The sequence below is a fragment of the Natator depressus genome, chromosome 1 (genome assembly GCF_965152275.1).
Source record: "Natator depressus isolate rNatDep1 chromosome 1, rNatDep2.hap1, whole genome shotgun sequence".
In the NCBI taxonomy this organism is placed as follows: domain Eukaryota; kingdom Metazoa; phylum Chordata; order Testudines; family Cheloniidae; genus Natator; species Natator depressus.
The window spans coordinates 19793061-19812333 of record NC_134234.1 but is presented as its reverse complement, the minus strand read 5'-3'; the positions used below and the strand labels follow the sequence as shown (position 1 = coordinate 19812333).

The window sequence follows — 19273 nt, the reverse complement described above, 5'->3', positions numbered from 1 at the left end:
GATCTGTGACGGCTCATTACAGGACAAAAATCAATATGGCTGTCGTAGTCACCTTGATTAATACAGTTACTTGGGGGTATTTGGAGAGTGGCAGTCTGGGCTACTTGGCAGGGGGTGACTTATGTCTACAGAAGAATGATGATCTTACATTTACAGTGCTGGACTGGGACTTGGGAGGATTAGGCTCAGTTTCCAGCTCTGCCACAAACTCTATGATCCTGGTAAAGTCATTTAATTTTTGTGTTCCTCAGTTTCTCATCTCGTTAATAATGCTTCCTTTGTCTGTCCTGTCTATTTAGGCTGTAAACTCTGTCTCTTACTATATGTATGTCCAGCACCTAGCACAATGGATTCCCTATCTTGGTTGGGTCCGCTAGGTTTTACTATACTAATCATTATAATAATTCACATGTAGAGACCTTATTCAGAACTGCCCTCTGACATGGGAGTAATAAACCCTCTTTTGGGTGAGTAGTGCACCCCTCCTCCCCCCCCTTCTCCCTCGGACTATTGTATTTATGATGGAAACATTAACGAGAGAGAAATGTTAAACGACTGCCAAAAAAGTTTGTTGTTCTAAAGGGTAGAATCTGCTTGGTGGCTTTTTTTTTTTTAAATGAAGGCTTGCCGATGCCTTTCCTATTGATTGATAGACTTATTGATGCGTGATCCAGCAGTAATCTATACCAGCAAGGTCAATAGGGTGTAATTACTAGCAGAACAGGCCAGAGTCTGCTCCCGGAGCTCTCCTCCCTGCACAAGCTCTTTCGGTATGCATCTCACATCTCCCTGCTTGTGGCAGGCTGATGAGCGTGTGCAGTTAGTGCAGGCACACACATACTTCTGCGCTTTCCCTGAAAGTGGAGCATTGGCAACGGCAGTCAAAAAGCTCCCCTGCTTCTTCAGCTCTGCTACTAGCACCAAACTGTCTAATTCTGTCTGGAGGGACTTGGAGACAGCCCTGAAGACAAGTTTAAAAGGGACCCAGTGACACCCTGCTGTCACATCTGGTGTCATGAAGCCACTTATTAGTAGCCCATTTACAATCACTTTCTTAGTCCCGTCAATAGTGTATGCTCTTCCAGAAAACTGTCTGTCTTGGAAGGAGGGAGAACACTGCTGAAGGTATGTTGCAGTCTTCTTTACCTTAAATCTTTTGCTGAATGTTTCCATCTGTGAATCTTGCTTGCAGACATTCCTGTTCTATGCAGTTTTCTATTGTTGGCTGCTAGGAACTCGCTTTAGCAAATCCTAGCAATATAAATAAATGGCCAGGAATCTTTCACTCAGTAAACCGAGCAGATCGTGTTGTTAAATGACAAAATAAATGTGACTGGATTAAAGTTTCAGAGCAGACGATAACTCAGCCTGCGGATCATATCATAGACAAATAGAATGCCAGTTTTAAGAGCAGTGCAACATTTCCTGTCATAGGCTTCCTAAGTGTGGCCACACAACACTGCTTTTTAATTGATGCGTTTATTAAAAATGATCCATGCTTGCCAATGGTAGCTGCAATTTGCATATGTGTTTGGGAATCAAAAATATACCGTAGTTAACTTTGATGCGGCTGTGGACTATAACACACTTAGCATTTCTAAAAGGAAGAGTGAGTGAACCATGCAGTGCAACTCACCTCTATAGTTTTACAGGTATAAATCTAGTTAGTAAAACTCTTGGCCAAAGCCAAGAAGTTTGCTACAATTGTGAGTTTCTATGAATGTAGCAATTGAGAAAACACTAAATATTAAATAAATAATAAATTTAAATAAAGAATTGTTCAGCTTTCTGATCCCAAGATTTTATAACAATTTAGGACTTTTAAAGGTGGTTGAACCTCAGAGAGAGGAAATTATGACAGCTGAGATGTGATAAGCACAGACTATTGTCTTGTTGCACTGGACTAACTGACTGTACCTTTTATCTGCTTGCAAGAAACTTGCTTTGTCGATTATACTTGTGGATTCTTTTGCTAACGGGGTCCCCCCACAATGTAACACAAGTACATTTTGGACATTTCAGGATCATTCACTATCATGGGAGATATATTACAATATGTCCATACAGCCCCAATATCTCCTCCATGTGTCAAAGCATAATTTACCATGAGATTATTCTGATACAGCCAATGTTTTTAATGTGAATTCGTCATCATCTCTATTGCTTGCAGTAAAGGTAAACTTACATATGAATGTTGTCAAGGGGAAAAAAAAACCCTGTTCATAATCGTACATATTTTGAAAGTATCAAAACAGACTTTGATTAATATTCCTTCAAAGTATTAAGAAAAATCCTCTGGTTGTAATTTACAAAAATTATTCATGCAACTGAGTTGATCCAGCCTAGAATAAAGAAATAGTATTGGCTTGAGAATACAAAAGGTGGGTGTGGGGGTGTTTGTTTACTTATTCATAGACTGAAAAAATTAAGTATTCGAAGTTGTCTATAGAACTCAATGGCTTCTTTTATTATTAACAATGTATTCTATTAACAGGGCATGCTATACACCATGGTAGCTATGCAACAGAATGAAACAAGCTAACAGGAATCACCTTGTATACTGTCTTCTATAACACTGGTAAAGGAGAAAACTCTTTGATGGAAGTTATGGTTATTTCCTTAAAAGTCTAAACAGTGTGTGGGAGTTATGAGTGGTTGTAAAGTGCCTATATCTCACAAGCAGTCTTATTTGTAAATGTGTCCAGTAGGAACCTATTTGTGCATGGTCTTAGCAGATTTAGGCTTTCTGATATCCAGGGGCACATCTTTGGGAATCTGTCCTTACCAGAGTTGGACAGTAGCCATTCACCAGTGGCAAGGTCACTCCAGCCATCCTGCTGTGCTTTTCACAGCTGTAGGAGCTGCTTCAGCACTAAAGCTGTGGTAGCCTGTCACTTTGTGTCTCATCTCCAGGGAGAAGCAGGGGAAAAAACACATTTTGTTGCTTTCATCAGTCTTAATTTTTTATATAATTCATTACAGTGCAACGGACAAACTTTCTGGTGTATTCTTCTATAGTTATAATGTCCTGTCAATCTTGACGTTCAGTGAGTACAATCATAAGGTGAATTTCAATATGTATATTATTTGCATGGATTTAAAAAGAAAAAAACCTCCATGTGGGCCAGATTCTGTTGTCCATTACAGCGGTGTGAATCTACAGTCTCTCCTCTGAAGTCAGTGGAGAGGACACTGCAGATGTACATCAGTGTAAACAAGAGCAGAAACTGAGTATGTGGACCAGATCCTCAATAGGGATAAATTGGGGTAGATTCACAGGTTTCAGTGGAGTTATGCTAATTTACACCGCCTCAGGATCTGGCCCTGTATTTTTTACAGTGTAGACTCTATTTCAGCGTAAGTAGCACAACCTGTAATATCCTAACTCTGCCAACATACTGGGAGAGAACATCTATCTGTGTGCAGTTGGAAGAAATAGGAGGAATCTGATAGCAATAATCTTTTATCTATACCTTTACCATAACCTAGGAGAGAGAAATATTTCCTTTTTTTTTTTCACTTTAAGATGCATAGGTTCTTCCTTTTTGCTTGATTGTATGCCAGGCTCAGTGTACAATGTTAGCTCCATGCTGCCCGTTACTTGATCTCAGCCTGAGGTTCTGTGGAGGTGAAAGGTAACTCAGTTCAATCTCCTGGGGTGAGCTCACCTCTGTGCTTCTTCAAAGCAGATTTGTCCGTCGTGTAAAATGCCACTGCTGTTGCTTTTATATTCTGAATCACTAGGCAAATCAGACTTGAAGAGAATCAAACACATTTGCTAAGTGTGACAGGGTAGCAGAGTGCTACATTCACCAAGCCAACCAGCCCCCTAGTGTTTTGAAGTACTTTATGCACAGAGGTCTGCTCAGATGTTAAGCCTTGTGTTCTTGGATACTGAAAGTGAAGTGCAGGATTCTGAAAAACTCATAAGAGGTTGAAGAATTCATCCAGGTCTGTTTTCTAGTGTGATAGACAATAGACACAATGTCCAGCCTGCATACCTCTCATGCGTATAAGTGGGAGTAATCGAGTATCCTACCTGTGCTTTGTGTAGTTACACGGCATGCCAACAATTGTACGATCACTACTTCAAGTACCAAGGGGAAAAAAATGTTAAGATAGTGAAATCTAAACAGGTGCAGGTTTTTTTAAAGATAGTTATTTATGTACACACCATATCAGGCTTTCCAAAATAGCCTTAGATGAAAAGCAAGCTGCAACAATAATATACTGTACCCAGCCTTAAGTGCTCTAATGAGTGATAGCTGTAAATGAGAATAAAATTGAAGAAAATGCCATGCAGCTCCAGTATTGTAGAGAAGCAGGATCCAGATGGCAAGCCTTTTTATAGCCATACACTGGATTCATGGCTACGAGTCACTTGTTTAATTTGTCTTACTTTAATACGATTTCAGAGTGATGCTTTTGCTAGGTAAGGCCATACAAATGAAGAGTTTTGAACATGGTGTCTGCTTTCAGCAGAACTTCCCCCACTTTCCTTAACCCTTTCTTCAGCGATTATTGGAATTCTTTACTCAGGAGCATCACCTGGAGTATTTCACGGGTATTTACACTGCCACATGCAACACGAAATAGAATCAGAAGGTTTACATACAACAGAACCATTGGTAACAAGACTTCACACTGGCGGATAAAGAGATTGTCATCGTGCTGTTTGAATGCCTCTAGCCTGAAATGGTTTTTGCTGGTAACTAAGCTGCAGTTGGAGCGGAAATGCTAGTTGCGTAATACCGAGGCATACTGTGGTTGTAGTCTAGCAACTGTCTTGTCTTTTCAAGTGATGTAACTACACATATATTTGTGACTTCACGCTGCTTTCTCTAGTTTGTTTCTATTTACACCCCAGTGTGGTGTGTTCCATTCCCGAGCAGCCACAGTAACAATGATCACTACCATTGCACCCTCCCGTAAGCTTTCAGTAAGCGAGACACCCAGTAGCAGTACTGAGCATCAGTGCTACCATTCAGTGGAGCCTGCTGGGTGACTTCTGAAACAGGGTAGACAAACTGCCAAACAGAGGGATGACTAATGGTGACCTGGCTCTGACTTTATGAACCCCCATTATGGGTCTTAGATCTTCTATCTTAGCTACTTATATGGCTGCTATCACATAGTACTTGAATCCCTCACAGTCTTTAATATATTATTATCGCAACAGCCCTGTGAGGTAGGAAAGTGTTGTTATCTCCATTTTACAGATAAGGAGTTGATGTACAAAGACTCCCAGGCTATATCCACACTGCAGCTGGGAGGTATGATTCCCAGCGCAGACTTGCACTAGTTCTGCTCAAGTTCTGGACATTCTGGCACTGGCGGCAGCTTGCGCTATCCTCCTGAGCTTGGACACAGGGGCTTGGACAGTTAGTCTTGGCCACCACCCGTGACACAAAATCCACACTGCTATTTTTAGAATTCTAGCTTGTGCAGGTCTCTCTTCCTGCTCTGAGAATCACATCTCTCAGGTGTAGCGTAAACATCTCCTAAGTGATTTGCCCTAAGTCACACATGAAGTCTGTGGCAGAGCAGGGAATTTAACCCAGGTCTCCTAAGACCTAGGCTAACATTCTAACCATTGGATCATCCTTCCTTTGGATTTCCAGTACCAAAGCCCAGGTTTCTGTCACATTAGTGAAGAAGTAGTTCCATTATCTTGTAGCAATAGTAGTGTGACGTTGCCCTCCATATGCTTTTATGAAAATATGCTAATGAGTGTGAATATAACAGCTGGAATATGTTTCATGCAAAAGGTCTCTTGTAAGGTATCATTACAAAGTTTATAATCTACAGAGTGTTGTCACCCTATTTGTATAAATGTATCATTCTTATATCTGAAACTAGAAATATGAAATATAGCTCTGAGGTCCTATTGTAATTATGCAAAGTGTGGGCCATTAATGGTGGTTTAGAATCTTGATGGCTCCCATCAACTAGGACAACTAACTGTGGATGGCTCTGTTTACTTGCAGACCTTCCTGTGAGTCAGGCTGGGAAGAATGAAGGCTTGGAGTCTCACAGGACATGTGATCATGTCACCTGGTACTGGAATCCATCTTTAACCTGGTGCTTTTCCATTTAGAGGGAGGGGTGGGGACCCAGAGAGACAAAAGATTCCCGCCTTGTGCCAAAGCTATATAAGGGGATAGAACAGAACAAAGGGGGCTGCAGTCATGAGAAATCCCCTAGCTATCACCTGAGCGGGACCTAGGGCTGTACCAGGGGAAAGGATTGGGCCCAGACTAAAAAGGAGTCTAGTCTGTGAAAGAAGCTTATTGGAACATCTCTGAGGGTTAGGTTTCATCTGTAATCAATTTCTTACTGTATTAGGTGTAGACTTGTGTGTTTTTGTTTTTTGCTTGGTAATTTACTTTGTTCTGTGTGTTATTACTTGGAACCACTTAAATCCTACTTGTTATACTTAATAAAATCACTTTTTGCTTATTACTGAACCCAGAGTTAGTGACTAATACCTGGAGGCGCAAACAGCTGTGCATATCTCTCTATCAATGTTATAGAGGGAGGAGAATTTATGAGTTTACCCTGTATAAGCTTTATACAGAATAAAACAGATTTATTTGGGGTTTGGCCCCCATTGGGAACTGGGTATCTGGGTGCTGGAGACAGGAGCACTTTCTAAGCCATTTTCAGTTAAGTCTGCAGATCTGGGTCTGTGTTTGCAGCAGGCTAGTGTGTCTGGCTCAACAAGGCAGGGTTCTGAAGTCCCAAGTTACCAGGGAAAACGGGCTCAGAGGTAGTCTCGGCACATCAGGTGGCAGTCCCAAGGGGGTCTCTGTAACCCAACCCATCACAAGTAGGCTCTTGTCCTCTACATGGCTAGCCACTAGAGAGGGGCATGAAATATTTACTGTATTATACATACCCAAGTATAAGTCTTGCACTATCTCTGTTGAAACAGGGTCAGCAAAGCGAACACTGAGAAATCTCCACACTCACTTTTGTCATTTCACTGGAAAGCATTAACGCATGGAAAAGACAAACCAATGGTTTCCCCTAAGGCTCATTTGCTGGCACCAATGCTTTTCAACTTGTACACAAACAACCTTCCACTTACCCAGTCCCACAAGTTCATGTACACAGATGACATTTGATTAGGTGTCCAAGCACGGTCATTTCCAGAACTTGAAGATACCCTAGACACTGATTTGAATAATGCTATAGTTGGTGGAATTTACAACCAAGTGGGACCAAGACAGTTTTGAGTACATTCCATCTTTACAACATCAGAGCAGCCTGAGAACTGAATATCATTTTCACTGGACTTTACTTGAAACATGAATCCCACCCAGTCTACCTTGGAATAACCCTAGATAGAGCTCTCATATACCTTAATCATCTGAGGGAAAACTTCAGCTGAGGTGAGGTTGTGTAACAATCTTATAAGCAAATTGGCCGGCACTTCATGAGGAGCAAACACTTAAAGCCTCTGATCATCTGGTTTGGCTCTCTGTTACTCTACAGCAGAATACTCTACTCTGCTCTGGCTCCATTCGTCTCATGTTGAGTTGGTTGATACACAACTATAGTCAACCACGTGCATCGTAAATGGAACAATTTGACCCATACCAGTACTGTGGTTCCCCAGCTTAAGCACTATCACTTCTCCACACATACATCATGAGGATGCTACAACCAGAATGGTTGAGAAAATCAGGACAAACCCAAGCCTACCACTATACACAGACCTCTTCAACTACCCAAGAGCACGTTTGTCATCAAAGCACCTGTTGTGGGCCCACTTGCCCTGCCTATATTTCTTTGTGACATTGATCTGGCATAAAGAATGGTCTGCAGATGACATGAGAAACTAGTCTCTTATAATTGACCTGACCATGTGGGTACCTGGCTTTGATGTGCTATGGCTCTGGTGGGCCCTTCAGAACTGATTTCAAATGGGTCAGGGTCAATGTGCAGCCAGCCTTCACACCACGGAAGATGTGGAGAGGTTCCCACATGCGATTATGGCCAAAGACAATGTCTCACATCACTGATGGCTGCCCTATGACCAGATTTGATGGTGATCTGAGGGCTCTGCACTTTATTGATGAGGCTGCTGCAAATTGGCTTTGCAAGCAGTGCATCTGATAAGGAGACTGTAAAACAGAGTCCATTATATGCCAACTTCTCTTTTAGCCTGGTTCATTTTGTCTTAGTTACCTGAGCAGACATTGTTCAGAATAGTTCTCCCTTTCCCTAAAAGAGTGGCTTTACAAGTGGGAGTGGAGAAGCCTCATGAAGTCTTTCCTATAAACAATCTGTTCCCTGTTGTAGATATTAATCTGCTTCTCAGCCAGGCAATACAGCTTCCCTTCCTCTAAATAATTTTTTCTGGTTTGCATTATGAGACAGACCCAAATACCCTTCCTCAGAATGAGTAGTACTTGAAATGTCCCATTGAAATCAGAGGTCATGTAAGGTAATACACAGTATAAGAAAGAGTGTTGCAGACTGGCCCTTAATTAATTAATTAAAAACATTTTCCTTTAGACCCTGAGATTCTAAGCCATTGTGTAAATGTATGTAACGTGCTTAATGCTTTTTTGTTTCAGTTTTCACCAAAAAGATTAGTAGCGATTATACCTCTAACATAGTGAACGCCAGTGAAAATGAGGTAGGATCAGAGGATAAAATAGGGAAAGAACAAATTAAAAAATACTTAGACAAGTTAGATATCTTCAAGTCACCAGGGCCTGATGAAATACATCCTAGAATACTTAAGGAGCTGACTGAGGAGGTGTCTGAGACATTAGTGATTATCTTCTAAAAGTCATGGAAGATGGGAGAGATTCCAGAGAAATGGAAGAGGGGAAATATAGTGCCAAGCTATAAAAAGGAAAATAAGGACAACCTGGGGAATTACAGACCAGTCAGCTTAACTTCAGTACCCAGAAAGATAATGGAGCAAATAATTAAGCAATCAGTTTGCAAACACCTAGAAGATAATAAGGTGATAAATAACAGTCAGCATGGATTTGTCAAGAACAAATCATGTCAAACCAACCTAATAGGTTTCTTTGACAGAGTAACAAGCCTGGTGGATAGGGGTGAAGCAGCAGATGTGGAGTATTTTTACTTTAATAAGGCTTTTAATACTGTCTTGCATAACCTTCTCATAAACAAACTAGGGAAATACAGCCTAGATGGAGCTACTATAAGATGGGTGCATAACTTACCTGAAGATCCAGGGATTGGCTGGAAAACCATTCCCAAAGAGTAGTTATCAGTGGTTCACAGTCAAGATAATGGCACAGACGGTACACTTATAAAGTTTGCGGATGATACCAAGCTGACAGTAGTTGCAAATGCTTTCGAGGATAGGATTAAAATTCAAAATGATCCGGACAAACTGGAGAAATGGTCTGAAGTATATATGATGAAAATCAAAAAGGACAAATGCAAAGTACTCCACTTAGGAAGGAAAAATCAGTTGTACACGTTTAAAATGGGAAATGACTGCCTAGAAAGGAGTATTGCGGAAAGGAATCTGGTGGTCATAGTGGATCACAAGCTAAATATGAATAAACACTGTAACACTGCTGCAAAAAATCAAATATCATTCTGGGATGTATTAGCAGGAGTGTTGTAAGCAAGACACAAGAAGTAATTCTTCCGCTCTACTCTGTGCTGATTAGGCCTCAACTGGAGTATGGTGTCCAGTTCTGGGTGCCAAGTTTCAGGAATGATGTGGACAAATTAGAGAAAGTCCATAGAAGAGAAAGAAAAAATATTAAAGTTTTAGAAAACATGACCTATGAGGGAAGATTAAAATAATTGGGTTTGTTTAGTCTGGAGAAGAGAAGACTGAGAGGGAACATGAAAACAGTTTTCAATTACATAAAAGGTTGTTACAAGGAGTAGGGAGAAAAATTGCTCTCGTTAGCCTCTGCTGATAAGACAAGAAGCAATGGGCTTAAATTGCAACAAGTGTGATGTAGATTGGACATTAGTAAAAACTTCCTGTCCGAGTGGTTAAGCAATGGAATAAATTGCCTAGGGAGGTTGTGGAATCTCCATCACTGGAGATTTTTAAGAGCAGGTTACACAAATACCTGTCAGGGATGGTCTAGATAATACTTAGTCCTGCCATGAGTGCAGGGGACTGGGCTAGATGACCTCTCGTGGTCCCTTCCAGTCCTATAATTCTATGATTCTATGTAGCTTCCTCCTCCAGCTGCTTTAAGGATCATCAGAGGGCCAGATTCGGATAGCTTTACTGTCCTTGAGTAGTTCCTTTCTGCTTGGGTACCTCCACTGAGTTCAGTGGCGTTACTTGTGAAATCAGGTGTGGTTCAACTTCAGTAAGGCTATCAGAATCTGACCCAAATACGTGACTGGTCTGAAGGATAAACTCTGGCCACCTGACATGCTGAAAAAGCCACAGAAATGCAATTACTAGGGCATTAAAGAGTAGTCTAGCAAAAAGCAAAATTAAAAACTTCTTAAATACATACATACCTTAAGGGTCAATTCTGATTCTGTTACTCCCATTGAGTAGTAACTTTTCCCCCAAGTCATCCCACTGACTTCAGAGGGTCTAATGGTGATGTAACTGACTATTCAATGGCAGTGAGGGTGTCACAACTTGGCCCTTTGAGATGAATTTACCCTGACGTTGGTTGTGTGTCCCAAGTAATATATTTATGTTTAGGCATTAAATTGGCAGAGAAAAAATGAAAATGATCTCAACCCCAAATCCTCTTCCTCTCTGGTACAGAGCACACAGAGATTGTGAAGTATTCTGGTATTTAGTTATTTTAGGAAAGTGCAGTGACTCCAAAAATTGATGAGTGTTTGCAATGTATCATTTAATTATTTGGACCAGGTTCTGGCACTCTAACTCTATGAACAGGCCCTGTGGGTTGGATTGTGACTTTGACCACACTTTTATGCATGGGAGTAAAGGGCAGTAAGAACTCTCGTTACATTTCTGCATGGACTACCTGGACTTTCAGTCCAGGCATATAGAAATTAACTTACACCTTATGAGTGGGTGGGGAATGGGAAGAACCCCTGCTCCATCACAATACACTGGCTAGTACAATTGAGGAGGTGAAGGGAGTGTTGTAAGCTGTTGTTGGTGTAGGCCAACAGCAAATTAATAATCATCCAGAAGGAAGCAAGGAGGGAATTGTGTCTGAATCAAAGTGTCTCCTGGTGCTACTCCTGGAGCCGTGCAGCAAATCTGTCTAAAGGCACAATCTGACCCAATGGGAGTACTCAGGTAGCAAGGGACTAGTTATGAGTAATGCTCCAAAATACTAAAGAATTTGTTACAAGCAAACCATTTTGCAAATGAACTGAATGAAATTCTTTCCTCTCCCCACCTGATGACAATTCTTCAGCTGGGTGGTGAGTGCTTTCTTTTTTGTCTCCTGTGCTCATTTGTCTGAACTATCAGCTGGTGTAAACCAATAATTGACTGAATGATGATGGGGGGGGAACATGTGGAAGTAATTCATTGCAGGGAAATATGGTTTTCTTGCTGTAAAGTTACTGCATGTGAATAGTACATGAGGTGATTTCCTCTCAGGAAGGCTACTAGCAAACATTTCCAGTGATTGGAGACATGAAACTGGCGATAGAGGAGCGCTCAAATTGTTTTGCAGATCTTGGAGGTAGAGAAAGCAGTGAAGGAACAACGATTGGATTCTGTCATGCTCTAAGACTATAGAGAAATGCAAATATACTATTTCATTAAAATAATTAAATACGTGATGAGGGATTCTAACATTCATCTGGTTTTACAGATGCACAGATAAGTTGTAAAGAGAATTTCAAGAAAGTAATTTGAGACTCTTCTGGATTTTGTTTCACGCTGTGATGCAGGAGGGTGCACAAGATGATTATTTCTGCAGTTTCTCCTAAACTAGGAGTTTCAAAAAAAACCCTTGCATTTCACTTCTCCATTTTTTTTGGTCTAAATATTTCACCGACAGTAGATATTGATGGAGCAACAATGCTGATTATGGTTTCTATGGGGAAAACACTAGCAACTGATTGTCCTTTAAAAGGGGCCTACAACAGGATTTAGTTGGAGATGTCAAGGATGATCAAAGAACAATCAATGATGATTTTTTTTCCAGTGGAATTCAGTTTAGAAAGTTCTTTTTAAGAGACAGAAAGCCATCACGTTTTCACAAGTTTAAAACCCTAAATCATAGTGGAATAAGCAACTTCCTATTTCATTTACCCAACTCCATAAGCTTTATTTACCTCATAGCTCTTGCATTTAAGGCTCTTAAAAATCCTCAGTCATTTTTCCTCCTGAATTGTGATCTGTTGTGTTAATCATTCACTACAATGCCCTGAAAATGTATGTAAATTAGACTTTTGATGAACCAGAATATTTTTACAGATTTTTCTGCATAAATCATGTGTGCATGCACATACACGCACAAAAATCTGTTTAAATAGGAGGATATTTTTGGACCTCATTTGCTTTTGAAGTAGATTGAGGCTAGGATACTGATGCTGTCTATGAACAGGCTCACTTATGTAGCAAGTTGCCAAGTCTCAAAGCATGAAACAATTTGGGATTAAGTCCTTTCTTGGTAGTAAAAGCTAAGAGTAGGTAAAAGAAAAAAAATTGCTTTCCATGTCTTCCTTTTGCTAGTATCTCACAGGTTGTATTGTCGTATAACTTGTTTTGCCTGTGTGGTGGCAATTTTAAGTGTCACCTTGAGACAATGCTATAGTGTTATGGTAGACTGATGCCTTTGCTTATCATTCCATCCAGCAGAAATTAGAATAAAGCTACCATCTTGTTTACCATCAAGTGCCTCATAAAACTCACCTCCACTGAAATGCAAACAGAAATCTGCCATCTGATATGGCTGGTCAAGTAGGGAGATGTGACTAGTGCAACTGATTGACTATGAACCCTATTATTTTTGTCAACTTTCCTTTCCACCTTGTTTGTTTCATTTGACTGTTATGTCTTGTCCTTGAGGCTGTAAGCTTTTTGGGGGCAAGGACTATCATTTACTGTATGTTTATACATTGGGGCCCCCACCTGGTTGATGTCCTTAGGCACAACCACGATGTAAATGATTAAGAATGAGAATCTCCAGTTCATGCAACTTCGCGCCACCTGTTACATCACATGCCACCTGGAAAATCTGCTTAGCAACAGAAGTCATGATGGATGCATGACTGGTGCCCCAGTCTAAGTTTTTGTTCTGATAGTCAAAGTGCTCTGTGGGATTGGCACGAACCCTTTGAAAAATCTCTCTCCCCCCTACACACACACAGTTTCTCTGCCCCTATCATCTCCCATATCAGTTACCTTCTACTGGAATGATGAAAATGTTGCCCAGCATGGGACAGGCTTGTGAATGCAGAAGTCCAAAGTTTCTTATGACTCAGTTCAGACCCCATATCTTTGTAAGCCAACATTTTTGCAAACATTTTTATTGTCATATTGTCAGCTGCTTTCTAAACAATGAACTATAATGGCCTGGAATTAACTTTCAGTTCCTTGACGTTAACGGAACTGGATCTCTGTTTGTTCTCCTCAGAGATATCTTCTTCTCCCTCTCTGGATCTATTTCTGTGAGCTGAATTGTGTGTAGTCTGCTGGAGAAGTAAAGAGTGGTTGTTTGCATGAAATGTTGGGAGATAGAGAGAGGGCTTTAAAATAGTGAGTTGCTGCAAACTGGTGTGGAGTGCGAATCGCTTTATTGGGGAAGATTTCAATAGCGGCAAAGCCAGCACTGGCTCAGATAAATAAACAATAGCACTCATTACGTAATCAATAGTGTTTGTGGAGGGAAAAATATCCTGCTTAACACTGAGTAGCTAAGCTAGTACCTTTTGCAGGAACATTAAATAATCAAGACTGTGTTTCTACAACGCTACCCCAAAGAGAGAGAAAAGCCGGCAAATCAAATACCGGTTAAAGTCAGAGCTGTATGCAAGCTGTTGCTGAGCCACATGTCCCTACACAGCCACTGTTGAACAAATGCATATTCAAAGCCTAGTGGAGTCAACGGGACTCTTCCCACTGACTACAGTGGGCTTTAGATCAGATCCCATATATGAAATGTGTGCGGTTTGAAGCAGAGCTGGCTTGCAGGGAGGCGGGCAGAGTGGGGCAAGCTCCTGCACCCCGACCCCGTTCCCTGGCTGCAGCGCCAAGCAGGGGGGCAGAATGGGTACAGGTGTGGGGGTGTCCATTTTTTCCAGGCCTCCCAATTAGCCAGGGCCCCTGGGCATGGCCCTGTTGGCCCAGTGGCTAATGCCACCGATCCCTCCTGTCCTCTGCCCCCTGTCATTTCCCACCCACCTGAAGTCAGGGCCCACCCAAATGTCCCATCCTGGCTACGCCACTGGCTGGGGTCCACGGGGAAGTGGCCCAAGGAAATGAACTGAGGAGTCAAAGGAGACGCAGCACGTGGTGGCCATCTACAAGGACCCTGAGCTGGGACCCGGAGTAGGGTGGAGCCAGCTTCCCTCCCCCAAGTGAGGAAGTGGCCAGACAATTGGCTAAGCTAAGGAATGGTGTCCCTAGCCTCTGTTTGTCAGGGGGTGGAGATGGATGGTAGGAGAGAGATCACTTGATCATTACTTGTTAGGTTCACTCCCTCTGGGGCACCTGGCATTGGCCACTGTCGGCAGACAGGATACTTGGCTGGATGGACCTTTGGTCTGACCCAGTATGGCCATTCTTATGTTCTTATGGCTACAATTGCCACTGAGGGAAGTGGCTTGACAGCTGACTGCAGTTCCCCTAGAAGCGGAGAAAACAGAGTGTGACATGGCCAGAGGGCTGTGTCATGAAGAGGACTCTGCAGTCCTGGGAGTAACATGGGTCCTGGAGCACAAATGGCGGTGGTGAGACACCACCAGAAGAGGGCTCACTGGCTAGCAGAGCTAATTCCCAAGACAGCCAGCAGGAGGCACCACAGTGATGAGTGAACCCTAGCTGCATCTCAGAGATGTAAATGCTGTTCACTTTTAGATGTGTAACCATGATTGTTGTTGCTCACATACATAACTTTGAAATGATCACAAGTTCTGAATTTTCCCTCAAGGAACACGGTTGAGGAATCTTGGGTTGGTTTTATTTGTTCCACCTTCCTAGGAGAGCAAGGGTCATCTGTTAGGATCGCACAAATGTATCCAACATAATGATTTTTCCTTTGATTTGTAGGTGTTTGGGGAGCAGGAATTGATGGAACAAAATTACCTTTAAATCTTCTCTGCCTCTCCTCTTTTCTTTAGAACTTCTCTCTGGAACTTTCTTTAACCCTCCATAGCACCTGGCTTCCTCCCACAGATTTAAAAAAACAACAACAGTACATACAACAATCTGAAGACCCACAAACACATAACAAATATCCAGTCTTGTAACATGTTAACCTGTATTTAAACACACACACACGCAGGTATCTTCAGGCACCTTCAGTATCTAAGTCTTCTGTAATATCTCACATTTGTAAGTAAATTTGTATTCCTGTTTAGTGAAAACAGAGACTGATGTCTTATATGTGCCGGGGTAGATTATATAGCAGCTTTCCTTCTGAGGGAACTCAGGGTATGTCTACACTGCAGTTAGACACCCATGGCTGGCCCATGCCAGCTGACCTGGGCTCCCAAGGCTTGGGCTGAGGGGCCGTTTAACTGCAATGTAGACATTATGTCTCTGGCTTCAGCCTTCGTTCTGGGATCCTCCCACCTTGAATGGTCCTAGAACCTGGGGTCCAGCCTGAGTCCGGACATCTACACAGCAATCAAACATCTCCACAGCCTGCATCCCGCGAGACTTACTCAGCTCGCACAGTTTTAATTGCCGTGTAGACATACCCTCAGAGGCACACCAAACTTTGTATACAGGAACCAATGCAGTAAATACAACTTCATTCTTTTCCAGCAACCTTTATGCAAACTGTATCTCCAAACCTTTCACAGGTGGACGACAAAAATCCAATCAAACATTTCACAGAACTCCCCCCTCCTTTTCTTTTCCATCCAATTTTGATTTTTTTAAAATTAACCAGCTCTAGTTAACATTAAAAGATTATAGCACAGAGAGAGAGAAACTAAGAGGTATGCTATTCGATGAGCTGATGAGGGAGAGTGATGAAGAAAGGGTGACATAGGACAGAGAGTTCTCAAACTAAGGGCCTGATCCAAAGCCCATTTAAACCAATGAAAATATTGCATTGACTTCAGTGGGCTTTGGATCAGCACAGAACAGCAATGACATTGTGAGGAGGGATAGAGATGAGTCCAGTGATACTAGACAAGTGGAGAGTAATGTCACACACACACACACACAGACATAAACACAAAGCTGATACTGTAACTGGCAGTGCACTGGTAAAACATGAACTCACACACACACACACACACACACACACACACACTGCATCTTCATTTTCCCACCCAAGAACGATGTGCAATGCCTCAGAATAATGGTGTAAGAGAACTCAGGTATCAGTGAAACAAATACATTTCTGGGAAATACTTATTTTCATTTTATATTTGGCTTGATCGAGACAGTAGTACCCTAAAGAATAAAGGTAACAATTGTACTAGGCCACTGCTTGCAAACTCAGATATAGTGAGTTTTCTGTGTTTGTTCAGCTTGATCAAAGCATTCAAAGAAATCTAGTCACGTCTTTCTCTCCCTCTAAGAGATCAGATGGAAATAGATTGTTTTGATCTGGACTGACCCCCGTAATTGTACAAGAGAAACACAGTTAGCCAGGGATGTAGAAGAAAAAATACAAAATTTGCCCTGTGTGTCCTATCCAGTGAGGCGAGCTCCAGAGGGGCGGGGGAATCCCACCGAGATTGGAAGTCTGAAAAAGTTGGCATCTATCCAAGTTGGGGGACACACTCTAAAAGGTTTTAGAGGGCAGTACACATGGATTCTCCAAGGACAATCCCCAGTTTATGTCAGCAGTCTCTCCGGAAATATTTTGCAAACAGCTTTGCAATCTTTTTCTACTTTTATTTTATTACAAATTTCAAAATTGGAAATTTTATCAAAATGCAAAAAATGTCTTGATCAGCTCCATTTTTTTATGTTGGCAGAATGTGAAGGTCTTATTTTGTTGCCAGGGTAACATGGCCACTACTTTATCTCCCTCTCCCATGTGTGAAAATAGGTCTCCAGATGTATCTAGTCTACACTATTTAGGTGTTTATGGTTTACCATAGTATCTGAGCACCTTCTAGCAGTGCATTAACCAAAGTGACTAACATCTGTCACCATGGCTCTTTCTCTTGCATCTTATCCCCAGAGGGAGAACTGTATGGGATGGGGAGAGTTTTGTTGTAGAAGGGGTTGGGTTTTTGTGTTTTGTTCTATATGTACAATGTATATTATATACAAGCAGTCCTCAGACTTCTGACACAATTGGTTCCTGAAAATTGCGTCGTAAGTCGAAATGTCATAACTCAGAGCCGCAATCCACTCCATTGAGGGACTGAGCATCATAAAGTCAAAACCAATTGTCTTAAGTCGAGTCAGGGTATCAATTCAGAAGTGTCGTAAGTGCCATTTGTCATAAGTCGAACGTCATAAAGTCGAGGACCACCTGTATTTAAATATCCAAATGTCGTCCCTTGAAAGTCCAACTCACAAGTCTTAAACTGAGGCCAACTTTTCCCCAGTCCTTGCCTAGGTCTCAGGGGAGATCCTGGAGTGTCCATACTGAGTTCCCGCCTTCTCTCCCTTAGAATATCAGGCCCTAAAACTAAGCAGACATCCAATATGCTGCCTCATTGGCCAAAGCCGCTTCTTTCATCTGGTTCCAAGTCGTTTAGAGGAGAGACAAAGAGCTCCTGATCTTTCCACATCTCCCACTCATAAGGAAGCCACTTCTATGCAGGCTGCCCTTCCTGATATACTTTACTGTAGCCTTAACTCCCATCGGCCCCTAGGAACTACAATTCTCAGCATTCTTCAGGGCTGGATCTAGGAACATGGTAGCTGAAGAGTGGCCCCGAGCACCTTCTCAAAGACAGTATTTATTCAAAGTGAAAATATCTCTTCCTGTATCGCCAACATCACTTCTAGCAGCAGCTAGTGTGTGTGCGTGTATGTGTGTGAGATGTTTTTGGAAGTCTCCCATCCAAATCCTGACTAGTTTTGACCCAGATTATCTCACAAAAGCTAGTATATAGCAGCAGACGTGAACACAAGGACTCAAGAACATGTAGGAACTCACCTAATAATAATTCTTTGTTTGATTGGATGAATTAAAGCCTGTCCATGTTTCAAGTGCTCCACTGAAGTTTAAAAATAATTGGTGATTAGACGGTATAATCTTAATGTACAGCAATACACCCAGCCTCTCACCTTTTTTTTGTTTTGTTTTTCAGGATTTCTGAAGTAGTGTAGCTTTACTACTCTGAAAAGATGCTAGCTTCACATCATAAACATTCTTCTTTATTTTGCAAGAATAATTTTGTCTTTTATTTTAGATACACTGTAATCCAAAACCACTGCTGTGCTTTCAAAATCATTTGAATCCCTGTAACTCCTTGCACTTCATTCTCAGCAGCGAAAGCCATACAGTATACAATGCCGAAGCTGATCTCTATCTAGCTAAGAAGACTTTTTTATTTTGATAAAATAATATTTATTAACTTCAGAATTCCTCAAGACATGTATAACATGGGAGATTTTCATCTACTCATGGTGAGGGAGCAGCGGTTTTGCTCTGAAGAGGGTTGAGCCAAAATCTGGACAGATATTTAGAAATTCAGCCACTGTGCTTTGATATCTTCAGTAAAGCCATCCGCGCTTTGAATATTAATCAGGGGATAGAAGAAAAATAGGTGTTATGTTATGCAGAAGGATGAGGCTGCTTGAAACAGATACAGCCTATATTCTTTTGAGTTACCTCCTGCGCTCCAGAGCTTGTTGTCATACAGCTAAATAACTTAACACATCTTTTTTGTTAAATGGCTTATAGAGCCAATCCTGTCCTAAGTAATAGCCTGGATTTCACTGGGGTCCTGTGAGCATAACGGAAGGAAGAATAGTGTCTGATGTCAGTGACGTGAAAGGAGAAATTGATTATTTTAAAGTACCACATGGTGCTTAACAGAAGACACAGAATGGAGAGAAATGGGAACAGACTTTTCTCTAGGGTTCTTGCTCCCTCTTGTGCAGGGGGGATGTACCAGTGGGTGGAGAATGTCAATGGTGGGAGGGTCAGGGAGGGATCTGAAATGTGGTGTACTTCTGCAGTCTTCACTGGCAGCAAAGTTAGGTGGCCCT

The 19273-nt window shown here is 41.7% G+C and overlaps 1 protein-coding gene across 1 annotated transcript in view; it reads left to right on the top strand.

Moving 5' to 3' along the window:
- The first annotated feature begins 817 nt into the window (after positions 1 to 817).
- Positions 818 to 19273, top strand: part of TENM4 (teneurin transmembrane protein 4) — a 2219108-nt gene continuing 2200652 nt past the window's right edge. The window contains exon 1 of the mRNA XM_074955672.1: positions 818 to 1125. The gene's annotated coding sequence lies outside the window, so the exon portion shown is untranslated. The remainder of the gene's footprint in view (positions 1126 to 19273) is intronic.